At 36.9% G+C, this 15,577-nt stretch overlaps 1 pseudogene; it reads left to right on the top strand.

The window, feature by feature from the left end:
• LOC131183018 (uncharacterized) overlaps positions 1-14,809 on the top strand; it is a 39,597-nt pseudogene extending 24,788 nt beyond the window's left edge.
• Positions 14,810-15,577: the final 768 nt, after the last annotated feature.

Below are 15,577 nucleotides of genomic sequence, written 5' to 3'. Positions count from 1 at the left end.
CTCCGGAAGAACAACTCCACCCAATGGGATTCAGTTTGCCAAGAGGCTTTTGAGAAGATCAAGCAATACTTGTCAAGACCACCAGTATTGGTCCCACCCGTGGCAGGGAGGCCTCTTATCCTGTATATGGCAGTCCAGCAGAACTCGATGGGATGTGTTTTGGGACAACATGATGATACCGGGCGAAAGGAGAGGGCTATTTATTACCTGAGTAAGAAGTTCAATGATTGTGAGTCAAGGTACTCTTTCTTAGAAAAGACTTATCAGCGTTAGCACTGACAATAATCGCCTCAAGCACTACATGTTGAATCACAAGACATGGCTCATCTCCAGGATGGATCCTATCAAATATGTATTCGAAAGCCCATTCGTGCCAGGAAGGATAGCTAAATGGCAGGTCATACTCTCCCAATATGACATAGTCTATATGACCCAGAAAGCGGTGAAAGGTAGCGTGATTGCTGACCTCCTAGCAGAAAATCCTATCCAGGATTATGAAGCTCTGGATTTTGAGTTCCCTGATGAGCATATTAATGAAGTGGACTGTGAAGAAAAGGAACCAGCTGATGTATGGGAAATGTATTTCGACGGAGCTGTCAATTTGTCCGGGAACAGAATTGGAGCTGTATTGATATCCCCAGATGGAAAGCACTTCCCAATAGCCATTAAGTTGAGATTTGACTGCACCAATAACGTCGCGGAATACGAAGCTTGTGTGACGGGTCTACAGGCCGCCATCGAAATGAAAATCAGGAAGCTAGAGGTATACGGAGACTCAGCCCTGATTATTTATCAAGTCAAGGGAGAATGGCAAACCAAGGATCCCAAGCTAATCCCATATCAGAAGTACCTATTGGAGCTGATCAAGAAATTCGAAGAAATCTCTTTCACTCACCTTAGTAGAGACAAGAATCAATTTGCTGATGCCTTAGCTACTCTTGCTGTTATGGCTCAGATCGAAGAGGGTCAGATGGCTCAGACATTGAAGATTAAAGCAAGAAGTGAGCCAGCATATTGCTTCATGATTGAAGAAGAGCCCGATAGAAAGCCTTGGTATCATGACATCCTGGTCTACTGTAGAACCAGAGAATTCCCTTTGGGGGCAAGCAAGAATGAAAAGAAGATGATTCGAAGATTAGCATTGGGATACTTCCCCAGTGGAGAAACCCTATACAAGAGGACCTCCAACGGCGAATTATTGAGATGTGTGGACGCAAAGGAGGCGAAGAAAATCCTTTTTGAGACTCATGAGGGAAATTGTGCAACCCATGCCAATGGGCACATGATGGCTAAGAAAATCATGCGACGTGGGTATTTTTGGACCACAATGGAAAAGGATTGCGTCGAGTATTTTCAAAAATGCCATAAGTGTCAAATCTATGCCGATCCAATCAATGTGCCACCTCACAAGTTGTTCAACCTCGTCTCACCATGGCCTTTCGCAATGTGGGGCATCGATGTGATTGGTCCCATCAATCCCAAGGCATCCAATGGGCACAGATTCATCCTTGTGGCCATCGACTATTTCTCCAAGTGGGTCGAAGCAACATCCTATGCGCACATCACACAGAATACGTTTCTCAGATTCCTCAGAAGCAACATCATCTGCCGGCATGGCCTCCCTAATGAAATCGTCACTGATAACGCTAAGAATCTGAATGGTCCAAAGATTCAGAAATTGTGTGATCAATACAAAATCCGGCACCTCAATTCCTCCCCATACCGTCCCCAGATGAATGGAGCGGTGGAAGCTGCAAACAAAAACCTCAAGAGGATAATCCGGAAAATGACGGTCACGTATAGGGATTGGCATGATATGCTTCCTTACGCTCTCCACGCATACCGGACTTCTGTAAGAACCTCAACTGGGGCAACTCCATACTCACTGGTTTTCGGGATGGAAGCAGTATTGCCTGTTGAAGTTGAAATTCCTTCCCTAAGGATTCTGAAGGAGTCAGGAATTGATGAGTCAGAATGGATCCGGTCAAGATTGGATCAGTTAAACTTGCTTGATGAGAAAAGGTTAGCAGCAGCATGTCATGGGCAGTTATACCAGATGAGAATGGCTAGAGCATTTGACAAAAACGTTCACCCACGCGAATTCCAACCCGGGGACTTAGTTCTGAAGAAAGTACTGCCGAATCAAAATGATCCCCGGGGCAAATGGTCACCAACCTACGAGGGGCCCTATGTAGTTAAGAAGGCATTTTCTGGAGGAGCCTTGATCTTGACCCACATGGACGGTGAAGAGTGTCCGAGACCTGTGAATGCTGACACCGTCAAGAAATACTATGCTTAAAAAACAATAAATAAAAAAAAATAAATAAAATAAAATAAATAAATAAAAGTAGGGGTGAAAACCCAAAAGGGCGCTCCTAGCAAAATATGTGAAAGAAGGCGAAAACCCCGAAGGGGCGCTTTCTGTAAAACGAGTGAAGGATGAAAACTCGAAAGGGCGTCCTGAAAAGTGAGTAAAAAAAAAAAAATGTAGGGGTGAAAACCCGAAAGGGCATCCCGAGAACAAAAAGGGAGAAATAAGGAATGGGGGGCATGAAACCAGGATGAAGAGGAAACTGTCACGGCATGAGGCTTCAGAGAACTTGAAATAATGGCATTTAAGGGATTTCAAAATCAGCCACAGGGAATATGTGAGATCTATCCTTGTACCCTTATTCTTTGAAACTTCTTCTTTGTTTATATTAAACCGTAATAAAATCGCACTTCATTCCCTATGCTTCTATCTTTCCCTTATATTCTTTCCCTTATATTTATCTTTCGGCAATCTCGTTATTTAATGCACTATTTAAATCAGTTAAAATTTTTGCCATAAGATTAAGATTTGACAATTGATAACCTCACGTACTTTACTATGAGATTTGCAGGGAATGAATTAAAAAAAAAAAAAAAAAAAAAAACTAGAGGTGAAAACCTGAAAGGGCGCTTCTAGTCATATAGACGAAGGGGAAGTGAAAACCCGCGAGGGTGCTTTTCGGGAGAAAGTCTCAAAAACAGAAAAGGGGCATTTGAAGGAACAAGGCCATAGGTCAAGTCTTGCAACTCGTCCTCCATTCGTCATTGGTCTTCGGGATTCTATTAAGTACACTTCATTGGGGAAGAACTTCTTGTGTCCGGATTAGACTTGCTTTGTGAGTGCAATTTAAATTTCCTGTCAGTTTTAATTTCCTGCATTTAAATTTCCTGCTATCAACCTTTGGTTCCTTGATCTAAGTTGATTTTAATTTCCCACAATTTAAATTTCCTGTCATCAACCTCTGGTTCCTTGATCTAAGTTGATTTTAATTTCCTGCAATTTACATTTCCTGCTATCAACCTCTGGTTCCTTGATCTAAGTTGATTTTAATTTCCTGCATTTAAATTTCCTGTCATCAACCTCTGGTTCCTTGATCTAAGTTGATTTTAATTTCCTACAATTTACACTTCCTGCTATCAACCTCTGGTTCCTTGATCTAAGTTGATTTTAATTTCCTGCAATTTACATTTCCTGCTATCAACCTCTAGTTCCTTGATCTAAGTTGATTTTAATTTCCTGCATTTAAATTTCCTGCTATCAACCTCTGGTTCCTTGATCTAAGTTGATTTTAATTTCCTGCAATTTACATTTCCTGCTATCAACCTCTGGTTCCTTGATCTAAGTTGATTTTAATTTCCTGCATTTAAATTTCCTGCTATCAACCTCTGGTTCCTTGATCTAAGTTGATTTTAATTTCCCGCAATTTAAGTTTCCTGTCATCAACCTCTGGTTCCTTGATCTAAGTTGATTTTAATTTCCCGCAATTTAAATTTCCTGTCATCAACCTCTGGTTCCTTGATCTAAGTTGATTTTAATTTCCCGCAATTTAAATTTCTTGCTATCAACCTCTGGTTCCTTGATCTAAGTTGATTTTAATTTCCTGCATTTAAACTTCCTGCTATCAACCTCTGGTTCCTTGATCCAAGTTGATTTTAATTTAACTTCTGATACTAATCCCTAGGTATGCTTTAGTTTCGGGCACCTAATCGTCTAAAATACGGGTCTAAATCTTTACATAATTCCTACACGGAAATTTTTCCTTTAATAGAAATTATGTAAAGAGGGGCAGCTGTCGACACCATATTTTGGCCGATCCCCAGAATCAATAAACCTTGAAACCGATCCCTAGCACTAAGTCTCTCCTTGCTATCTAACCACAGTTCCGATCTCTCTTCACAGAGAATTGAGTCAATGCTAAGCCTTATCGGTCTCTCAATCATTTACCGATCTCTCAAGCCAATTGTCAAATATCCTGACCAGTTAACTATATTCCCGATCTCTCTTGTCAGCCGAAATCGAATTAACACTAGAGCCTTGCTGCCAGTATTCATGGTCGACCTCCCTTTTAAAAGTTTAGGAATAATCAAGCTAAGGTTCCAATCCGGTTTAATGAAGATCCCGATCTTAGATGTTCAAATTTTCAATTAAGTTCCGTTTAGCGTTGGTTCCTTACCAGTTTCATGCATGTCGTGTTTTCCGATCTCTCACACTTAGGATAATAATCGCTTTCAGTTATTTCAATATACTCAGACAATCAAGTGTTTAGAAATTTTCCGATCACAACCATTCATTGAACAAAAGAGTCATTTCATTTCATTTCATTGCAAAATTTGTACAAGTTATTCGGCTGGGGGATCACCCCCAGCCTGATCTACATTTCGCTCATCCTCTCCCTCCTCTTCACTATCCTCACCCTCGCCCCCGGGAGCCAGGTCGGCCATCCAAGAGAAGTCCTCTTCTGGGTAACGCTTCTGCAGTTCGGCCAAGAGGTCCTTGTGAGCATTCACATAGGCACCAGCTATCCCTGTCACCATTTCTTCGTCTTTCGCCTTAAGCTCCTCGATAAGTTGGGCGACCTGAGAAGCATCGTTGGCCCGGAGCGCCTCGACTTCCCTGAGAGCATGATCCCTTTCAGCCAGAACATGATTCTGTTCGGCCACTCTGTCTTCATAGAACTTCGCCCGCCCCTCAACTTGAGATATGTAATCCTGAGCGGATGCGAGTTGGGATCGGAGGGAAGCCATTTCCTGATTCTTCTTCTCGACCTCCTTGCCCAGGCGATGAGCCTTTTCCCGAACTATGGTCTGGTTCACCAGGCACTCCACGTTCAGGCTCATGGCGCGAGTCAAGATATCGTCAAGGCTGTCCGGGGATAGCCTGTCCCGATCCTCCCGAAGGCAGATGGAAGACCCCAAGACTTTGGCAAAACCGGGGTTCTCCCGAACAGTCCGGTTATTCTTCAGGGACTCGATCAACGTTTGAGCGCCACGAGAAGAGGCTCTCACAGAAGATTGAGAAGGCCCCCTTTCTGTGCTTGGAGCAGCTGGAGGAGGTGGAGCCGGCTCTTCCTGTTGAGGAGGAGATCGGACAGTTTCAGTGATCAGCGGCCCCGAAGGTCGGGACGGGCCTCCCTGCGTCTCCCCTGGTTCATGGCCGGGAGTTCGAAGCATTTCCGAACGCTTCATCTCCTTTACTTTCCGGGAGATCTCTCTTTCTTTCTTCCGCTTCCTAGAACCCTCATCACCCGCCATACCTGCACAAAGAAGAGGTCAGTGAGATCGCTAAGGTCCTGAGATCTGAGATTTAGAAAATACCAGTGCCGAGGTCAGAGAGCGGAAGTTCGCGATCTTGGCCGGTGAGCAGCTGTAGGGTCCAATGGTGCAGCTCGGCGGTCACTGCATCTAAACAGGAATACTTTTGAGTGGCAGCCTGATTCTTCAGATCCATCACTATTAAGCTCTCCTCCTGGTTCAGGTTAATGCGCTTCGGAAGCAGGGGCCCCTGGTGCCACCAGCTACGGGGGAAGTCCTCAAAGCAGGTCGGATTTTTGCTCCTCAGAATGAAGAAGCGGTTCTTCCAATTTTTAAGGGAGGAGGGCAGATCGGTGAAGAGCCCGCAATGAGGCTTCGCCTGAAAGAACCAGTGCTCGTCGTCCTTTCGGCGAGTTAGCCTGTGCAGTTCGGCGAACACCTTAGCCGTAGGTTTGATTCCCTTAGCTCGGCATAGACCTCGAAAGGCTACTAAGATCCGCCACGAGTTAGGATGAACTTGAGCAATGCACACCCGGTGAAGTTTTAGGACCTCCTTGAAGAAGTCATCCAGAGGGAACCGAAGACCGGCCTTTAACTGTTCCTCGTATACCATAACCAGGTCATTCTCTTCAAAGAAGTGATCGGCTCGGTGATCGCCGTGGCACCGGATAAGTTCATACGAATCAGGGCGAATATTGTACTCCTGGCTAAACGATTGTAGATCGGACTCTTGTAAGATCGATGGCAGCTCGTCCATAGGGAGATTCTCCCTCCCTGAAGAAGGAACGTGCCTTGATGGTCCGATCCGCCCCCGAGCTGGAACAGAGGCCCTAGGAGGTTCTGTTTGCGCGTTTGGCCCGACCACCTCTTCTTCATCAGACGACCACGAGAACTGAATGGAAGGAGGACTCGCCGCTCTTTGACCCTCGGCACCACTCATTTTCAAAGAAAACAAAGAACTTAAACTAAAAAGAAGATCAAAGCCCTTACCGGAGTTTGATCGGCGTCGGAAGAACTTGAGCAAACGAGAGAACTTTGAGGTTGTGAGCGAGAGATTGAAAATGACATACAGGAGCAAATGGCTAACCCCTCACCCCTATTTATACTTGTCCGAGCATTTAATGCTCACGAGGTTCTAGGCAGTGCATCGGTTAACGAGATTCGCCAGCTGTTCTGACACGTCTCTCGAACATTCCAAGGAGATCGGCATAATAAGTTGAATATTTTGAATGAAGGATTAGTTAAGAGTCATTTTGTTAGGAACCAGATCGGACAAATATATCAGAGATCGGAAAATAATCAATAAGATAATAATTGGAGAAACAAGATTTTTATTTCCAAAAGATCGGATTACATCATTTGGGTGATCTCTAGGGATCGGATTACAATGAAGGTCTAACTACACCATTTGGGCGATCTCTAGAGATCTGATTACATTGAAGGATTACATCATTTGGGCGATCTCTAGAGACCGGTGGAACATCCTATCTAAAGAGTCCCAGGTTTATAACTGATCCCAAGGGTGTCGCCGATAGGAGCTTAATCCGCTGTCGAAACACCCAATGTGGAAGGAAACCGCTGTCGAAACACTCAATGTGGTGAGAAGCCGAATGAACTTGAGGAAGCAACCGCCAAGGGTCAGCGGAGCATCAGCAATTTGCTCGGCCAAAATCAGTTTGTCGATCATGCCAGTTGAACAACTCGGGATCGGCACGGTCGAGGTCCGCAATCCAGATCGGTCAATTAACCCAGTCCTCTCACCATCATCAGACAAGGTTATGCGATCACCGGGGTCGTAAATTTTCAGTCGAGGAATAAGGAAGTCCATCGGAGAGGGATCAAAAACCACAATCATGGCCGGAACGACCGCCGGAGCAGCTAGAACTGGAAAAGAAAGAAGGAAGAGAGGAAAATCAGATGAAGGAAATGTCTCTGTCGTCAGGGGTATATATAGGGGAAAACGGGCATTTATTGTCGAAGCGTAAAACGGTTAACGCCGGGAATCGAGGAAATTAATGCTTTAACGGACCGACACGAGAAAGGGAAAGATCTGAATAATAGATCGGAAGATGGGAGACCAGCATGAAAGATCGGAAAAGAGCATGTAAAAGAGATCAGAAAGAGGGAAGATCGGAAGGCAAAAAGAATAAGACAAATCCCAATAACCGTCGTCAGATTCAGAGCCGAGGTAGTTAAAGCGTTGCAGACGAGATCTCCACCGCACGCCTAAGAATCGCCCGCAATGCTGACAGGTGCCAGGGTATGTCATGACAGTCCTGTACATCCCAATCCCCACCGTTGATCTCACTGGTAAGGACAAACCTGGAACCCTTGGATCAAGAGAGAAGACGACAATACCAGCGTCTTTCGCTCTTAGCCCTCAGATCGTTCCGGACAAGAAGATTTGGGACCGTCAGATTAAAAGAAGAAAAGGTCAAATATTCTGAAGAATGATCTCAGCCATTCATTTTGATTCTCTTTAATTCCTGAACATCCGATCATGTCCTTCAAAATCCATACCCTCCATCTCCCTCAAAATAAATCCTGACCCTTCATGGGGAGCACCCGATTCCTATAAATACCTGCATGAAAAACTGTTCAAGGGACGGGCAAAAAGAGAGAGGTAGTTATTATAGCGGAAGAACTCTGAAACTCGATTCAGTTTGTTACTCTGCTACTTTGAAGTTTTGATTAGAAAAGACTTTTGAAACTAGTTTTCTGAAGTGTTTTCTTGAAAAGGATTATGAATACTGAAACTCTACATTTTCAGTTTGTTCATTATCTGGTCACACTCTCACTTTCAGCCTTTTATTATCTCTGTCTTCATTCCCATTATCCAAGCTCAATTTCATTTCACTCAGTTTTTATCTTAATCTGTTTGCATTTTTAGCTAAGCACCCTTCAGTTCGCAACGAACATCACCCCTCAAGCTAATCAGTCTGCTGTCTTATTACTATTTGTCTCCCAGTAGTCATTTCAATAGATTTGGCTCCTTACAGGTAAGAGCTCATATTGCCGTTTGTTAAGTGTTTACGTTTACTTTTCGCATTTTCTTTGCTCTTTTTTTTATGCATGTGATTTTCTCCAAGTTCATTTAGTGCCAAGGAACCTTAAAGAATGTTACTCTCGAGTTTATTTCTTTAGTGATCAGTCCATCATTTTATTAATTTTCGTCATTTTTGAATGCAAGTTTTTAGCTCCTAGTAGCGCGTAAGAGGTTGGGTAAAACGTAGGTAACTGCAACTTAAGGGTCTCTTTTGAGAGAGAAAGCCTGAATAACATGTAAGGAAAATAGCCAAACTATTAGACTGACGTAAACGGCAATTCGGCAAGATGCCATAAAGTGGAATAAAACCAAAGTAAACGAAACAGAATAGATCGGACATTAATAGGTACTGGTAAAGTGACCTTAGGGGAGGTCAGCAAAATTCAGTCCAGCTTCTCTTATTTAGTCACAAAATATCAATTAGTTAAAAGAAGCCTTATCCCCAGCACCTCAGAACGCCAGAATCCTTAGTTTTAGGACCTTATGACATGTAGCTGAAATTAAAATTCGGGAGATCGGAAAGACCCCATTCAGGTTCCTGTTAATTTAAATGGTTTTCTTTAGTTTCCCTCAAAACTAAGGTGGCGACTCCTCACTCTTTCCCACTTCGGTGAGTGATCGTCCAGGCGACCGCAAAATCCCTTGCGACAGCTTTTCTTGGGCACTGAAAAAAAAATTTAATTAAGACTTAAAATACAATAAGTAATCATAAAAGATCCCAATAATGTTAATTATTTCCAAAGAGCAATAAAAATATAAAAGACCCAGAAATTATGAGTTGCATATATTGTTTCAAATTATTAAATTATTGTTATTATAAATTATGCACCACTAAGCGTTATGCTTAGCGCGTTGGTTTTCCATTGCGTAGGTACTGAAGATCACCCCAAGAAATGCGAAGAACACGATGAGTGCAATCGACAGAGCTTTGATCAGATCTGTCATTGTCCAGAGTCACCTCACCGGTCTGTTGTATTTTGGTAGGGCCCATGTATAGACTAGTATTTTGGTTCATTATGTTTAGTCATGATGTAATTACTAGTTTATGATGTATTTCATTTTGGACTTGTAATTAAACTTTGAGATTGAAATGAAAACTTGTAATTTATTATCTATGAATTTCTATATGAATGCAATAGATAATACTTCATTTTGAGATCTCATAAATAATTGTAAATGATATGATACATGAGAATATGATATGGAAATGTGTAAAATGAATATGGACATGTTAACAGGTGATTAGTGGAATCCGCCAGATGCTAATAAAATAAGGGAGGCTCTGTCCGGGTCTCCACAGAAATAAGATATAAAAAAAAAAAAAATTTCTACACATAGAATACATGTTTTAAATGACATCAAAAGTTTACAATAGATATGATAAAACAAGATAGGGTGCTTCGGCACCGAATGTGGCACTTCTTGCTCGGCTATACGGTAGACGGGTAAGGGGCGTCACAAGTTCATCTGTATGTAATAGAAAACCGTTTTCTAATGTAAAAATAAAAAAATATCATATCTTTCATAATTAAAAGAAATAAATCACTATAAAATATATTTAAAACTCATTTTATTATTAAAATTATTTTAATGTGTAATTTATTTATTTTGTAATAATATATATAATTAATATTTTATAATTATAAATAAAAAATATTTTTTCTAAATAATTATTTAATTTTAATTATGAAAAGTTACAATATAATTTTGATTATAGAAACGTCATTGTTTTCTACTTGGGAAAAGTTGAAAAACATGAGTTTTGTTATAAAGGAAAATAGTGAAAAACAACTTATAATTATTTTTCAAATCTTAGTTAAAATTTAGAAAACTGGCAAATTTAAATTACGAAACTCTGTTTTCCAATTTTCTTGAAAACTTTTCCAGAAAACTACTCTAACTTTCTATAAGTGAACCGACTCTTAGGGACTCGATTGACTTAAAGAAAAAAAAAAAAAAAAAAAGAAAGAAGAATTTAGGACAAACATTAACTTTTGGCTTGAATTCAAGGGGTCAAATTAATTAGGGTGAGTATTAAATTGGTATGTCCAATGGTGAGATTGTAAGGAGAGGCATGACCTTAATTAAACGATGGGAGAGATAAGGTGAGGCAAGGACAATTACAGATAATAAGAGGGAGGGAGACATTAAGCGCAATAGATTATATTTAGGATTCAACTTCAAATGATGGTGTATTACATTAATTATTATTATTATTATTATTATTATTATTATTATTATTATTATTATTATTATTATATGTGTTGGTTTCGGTTATGATTATTTAATTGAACTAAATAAATTGAATTTAGAAAAATAACAATCGGATCAAATATTTAAATAAATCAAATTGAATTGTTGAATGTAGATAATTCAGTTTATATTTCAAGTATCCAACTTTATATTTGGAGAAATTATTAAGTGAAGTCAATGGATGTACAATGATTAATCAAAACCATTGATTATGATGGATTACATGTAAATCCCATAATAATTAATGATGAGAACAAAACCGTTATATATACATCAATTTCACTGAAAATTTTTTCCTAAATTTGATCGTTTAGCCCAATAGATATTTTCTCTTTGTTTGTTCTTAATAAATAAGAGGGTGACATAAATTTAGTTTCATCCATGACCTTGTTGGCTATTTTAATGTATTCTACATTGAAACTTATATAACTAATTATCACACAAATTGCTATTTTTCACTTATTTTTTTGCAGTTCCATGAAGGGAGAAAGGCTTTAGCCTAAGGTAAAAAGAAGGGTGTAGTTTAAGATAAAGAGATTATTGTCCATTGCAGGTCTATAGAAGGAAAGAGACTTCAGCCTAAGATGAAGAAAGGGCATATTCCAAGAGCAAGAGACTATAGTCCCAAAGAGGGAAAGAATTTCGGCCTAAGGTGGAGGAAGAGATAGAATGCACAATGAAAAAAATTCTTGTCCACTGGTGAGAGGTCTCTTACCCATATAGTTGATTATAGTATTTGTAGTGTAGTAATTAAAGTAGTAAATATATTAGGTTATGTCTAGAAGAGAATGAGAGGGACAAACAAATGTATTTACTATGAGCTTATGCAGTGAGATTCTCTTGTATGTAATTGGGATGATGGGTAGTATAGCTTGAATCTTGTAATTTATGATTATTTTATTGATAGTGAAAGATGATATGTTCATAGACGTAGCCTTATGTTAAGATGTTGAACTATGCAAAAATTATTGTTTTGTATATTTGTTTTATTTCTTTTATAGTTTATACACTTTCACGATGCACAACATAAACTTTTATATATACTTGGCCTGAAAATCTAGAAACTAATTGTGAATAAACAAACACGAAGGTTGAGAACCATAAATTTCATTAGAGGAACAGGCTACACTACTGGGCTTTAATAGAAGTAAATAGCCTCTACAAACAAGTTTCGTGTACTGCACATTGATCTAACAAAACAGAACCTTCACCATAGATGGACAGGACATAAATATCGACAATAAGGTAGGAAACCACTAGATCCAAGAATAGCCTACAAGAAGACACACGGAAAGGAGATTATTTCAAGAGAAAACATAAAAAAAATTAAAAGGAAAAAAAAAATAAAAAAAAGACCAAAAACACAGAGAAAAAAAAAGGTTAACAGAAGGAGGGAAAGGGTGTCGCGGATCAGAAATGGTGGCTGATAGCACCCCATCTATGACCAGGAACAAGAGAACTTTCGGCGCAATTAAGAGAGCAGTTTAGAGAAAAGGCTGGCTTTTGAATGTTGGTATCCTAAAAAGTTAGCAACTACATTATTGGCCTCAATCTAAACAAATTGTAATCATGTCTATTTCTATTTTTTTATAAGCAAAAAATTTTATTAATAAATAGAAATCCAGCAAGAATACCATTAGCTAAATAACAAAAATACAACAATAAAAATACGAAAAATTCAAACAAAATTTATCAAAAAAATTTAAAATTTTAAATAAATAATTATTATTATTACTTTATAATAATTGAAATATCTTTTAAAAAATTAAACAATTCTTAATTAAAATTAAAAAAAAAATGAGAAACAAAAATCATATTTTTATATTTTAAAAATAAATTAATATAAATTATATTTAAAAAAAATTATTTTTAAAATTTTAATATGTGTTATAATAATGTGATTAAATTTTTAAAAATTTAAAATTTTAAATAAATAATAATTATTATTACTTTATAATAATTGAAATATCTTTTAAAAAATTAAACAATTCTTAATTAAAATTTTTTAAAAAATGAGAAACAAAAATCATATTTTTATATTTTAAAAGTAAATTAATATAAATTATATTTAAAAAAAATTTTATTTTTAAAATTTTAATATGTGTTATAATAATGTGATTAAATTTTTAATCATTATAAACAAATACTTTCTTAAATAATTATTTAATTTTAATTGTGAAAAAAATAATAATATGATTTTGATGATATTGTTTTGCACTTGAAAAATAATCGGAAAATAAAACTATTTTTATGAAGGAAACAATGAAAATAATTTAAAGCTAATTTTCAAATTTTAGTTAAATTTTAGAAAATTGACACATCTGAATATAAAATTTTGTTTTCAAATTTTCTAAATAAAATTTTCTAGAAAATTATTTCAGTTTTCGAACCAATACTGAAACTCCTTTAACAACTGCAACTTTGAAGCGGAATAAAGAAGCCATTCAAGCGGCCACTCCCACTAGTGATGAAGTCATCAAGTCATCACCACCTCCTTCCATTACTACTAAGACAAAGATTCTTCCAAAGGTAATTCTATCCACTTTATATATTGTGTACATATAAATGGCTCTGATACTCCACTACAATTTTATGTTAGATTTAACAACAAATACCTATGAAACAAATGGAGTCTATTTATTAAATTAGAATAAGTTATATAGAAAAGATTTTGATACCTCCACTACCGTTTGCTTAAATTTCAAACTCTAAATCTTTATATAATATCTCGTATCTACAAGTTCAAAAGGGCTAACATCCCAAATTACTAGACCCATTTTTTTTTTTAATAATTGGTCTTGAGTTACATAAACACTGTCTATTTTGCAAACATGCACTTTTAGGTCAGAAGAATCAATCTAAAACTCGAAATTTTAGTATTTGATAAACATTTATATTGTTTGCATGACAGGATTCTCCATCTGAGACTAGAAAATCTTCTCTGGATGTGATTACAATAGCTAAGGGTCTCCAAGCAGAACTTTCCAGCAGGACTAGAAAATGGAAATCTCCTTCTAGCAGTGAAATCCCCATGTCAAACCAAGCACCAAATCCTGAAGTTTTGCATAAACAAAAGTGTTAGAGTCCAAGTTAAATAGAATTAGGAAATTAGAAAAAAAATTAAGTTTAATAGAACTTAAATTATGAAATTTAATAATTAGAGTTCTAAAAAGACTAGATTTTAGTAGTCTATTTATATGATAGTTGATTGACTATTATATTGTATTGTAGAGAGCTCACGAAGTGGAGAGGTGTATCGAATTCCGTGAGCTTTGTTTGAGTGACTTGTAAGGATGAAAAAAATAATTAGTGTTTGTAATTATTTTCCTCTATAGTGGATTTATTTGGTAGAATAGGCACATTAAATTTTGTGTTATTTATGTCTGAGTATGACTTTCACAACAAAAAGGAAACATTAGAATGATTTTTTTAAATATGCCTTTAGAGGCTATACAACTAGCTAATGCCTATGACAATATTGAGGGAATTATCCATTCACTCATTCAAAATAGTAATGATTTGCTTGAGAAGACAATTCTTGAAAATCTTCTCCCTTGCGTGGCAGAATTTAGAGGGAGTATTCCCACGGCTATAACCATGGCATAAACTCCTCAAGCTCGCAGAATATCTCTGTTAGAGAAAGCCACTGATGTTGATGCAAGATTGGAAGAAAGAGAAAAGAAACTAAGTTTCTTGGAGACTGAATTCTCAAGACTTTCAGAAGAAGAAGAAAAACTAGAGACTGAAATTCAAATCTTAATTACCCGGAAGGAGGAGATTCTTACTCATAAGACGCAGGTTTCAGTTGACTAGGAGAAAACCAACGATGAAGCTTCAAAAGATGTAGAAGAATGGCAAAATCTGGGAAGTGAAATCAGGCAGGTTAATATCGATTAGCTTCGAGCTAAAGAGAAACTTGCATTCGCTAATGTACTTTGGAAAGCTTAACATTTTCTAAGCACTGCCATGCTGTTTATTCGATTTCTTATATTATATTAATGGAATGGATTCTTAATTTATCGCCCTTTAATTTTATTTCAATTTTAATTTTCCTGAATTGGTTGAATCCCATTGAAATCCCACTGCTTAGTTATTGATCACAACTGGGATATCTGAAAAAATCCTTCATTATTTTTCTTTTTTATATCTTTCATTACTTTTATTATTTATAAAAAATAATAAAAATGTATTTCTAGAATCGTCATTAGACAAACTGGGAAATTTGTTGCTAAATCTCTAACTAATTTCAATTTCTAATATTATTATAATTAATATAAATTAAAATTTTAATATTATTTTAATAATAGTTTTACCAATACTAAAAGTTCTATTATAATTCTTAATAATAAAAATCTTAATCCTATAAGTATTATCAATTAATTAATTAAAAAATTATTTAATTTATTATAAAAACTTAATAAAAAATTCTTAAACACCGATCTCGCTTTCATTAACTTATTTCTTAATTATTCTAAATATTTACAAACTTATAATATTAAATTTTAAGTAATATTATAATTTTAAGTAAAATTCCAATATAATTATAGTTTTAAGTTCTTAAAGCCTATTCTAAGTGCATTTACTTTAAATTACATATATTATAACCACAAAATATTTTTCTCCATCTATGAAGAATTTTGAAGTTGATGGAATTCAATAATTTGCAAATATATAAAATAGTAGCTAGGCTATTTCGATACTAATGTTGGGTAGCCT

Source organism: Hevea brasiliensis, chromosome 1 (assembly GCF_030052815.1).
Source record: "Hevea brasiliensis isolate MT/VB/25A 57/8 chromosome 1, ASM3005281v1, whole genome shotgun sequence".
In the NCBI taxonomy this organism is placed as follows: Eukaryota; Viridiplantae; Streptophyta; class Magnoliopsida; order Malpighiales; family Euphorbiaceae; genus Hevea; species Hevea brasiliensis.
This window is presented reverse-complemented; position numbering and strand designations above follow the sequence as displayed.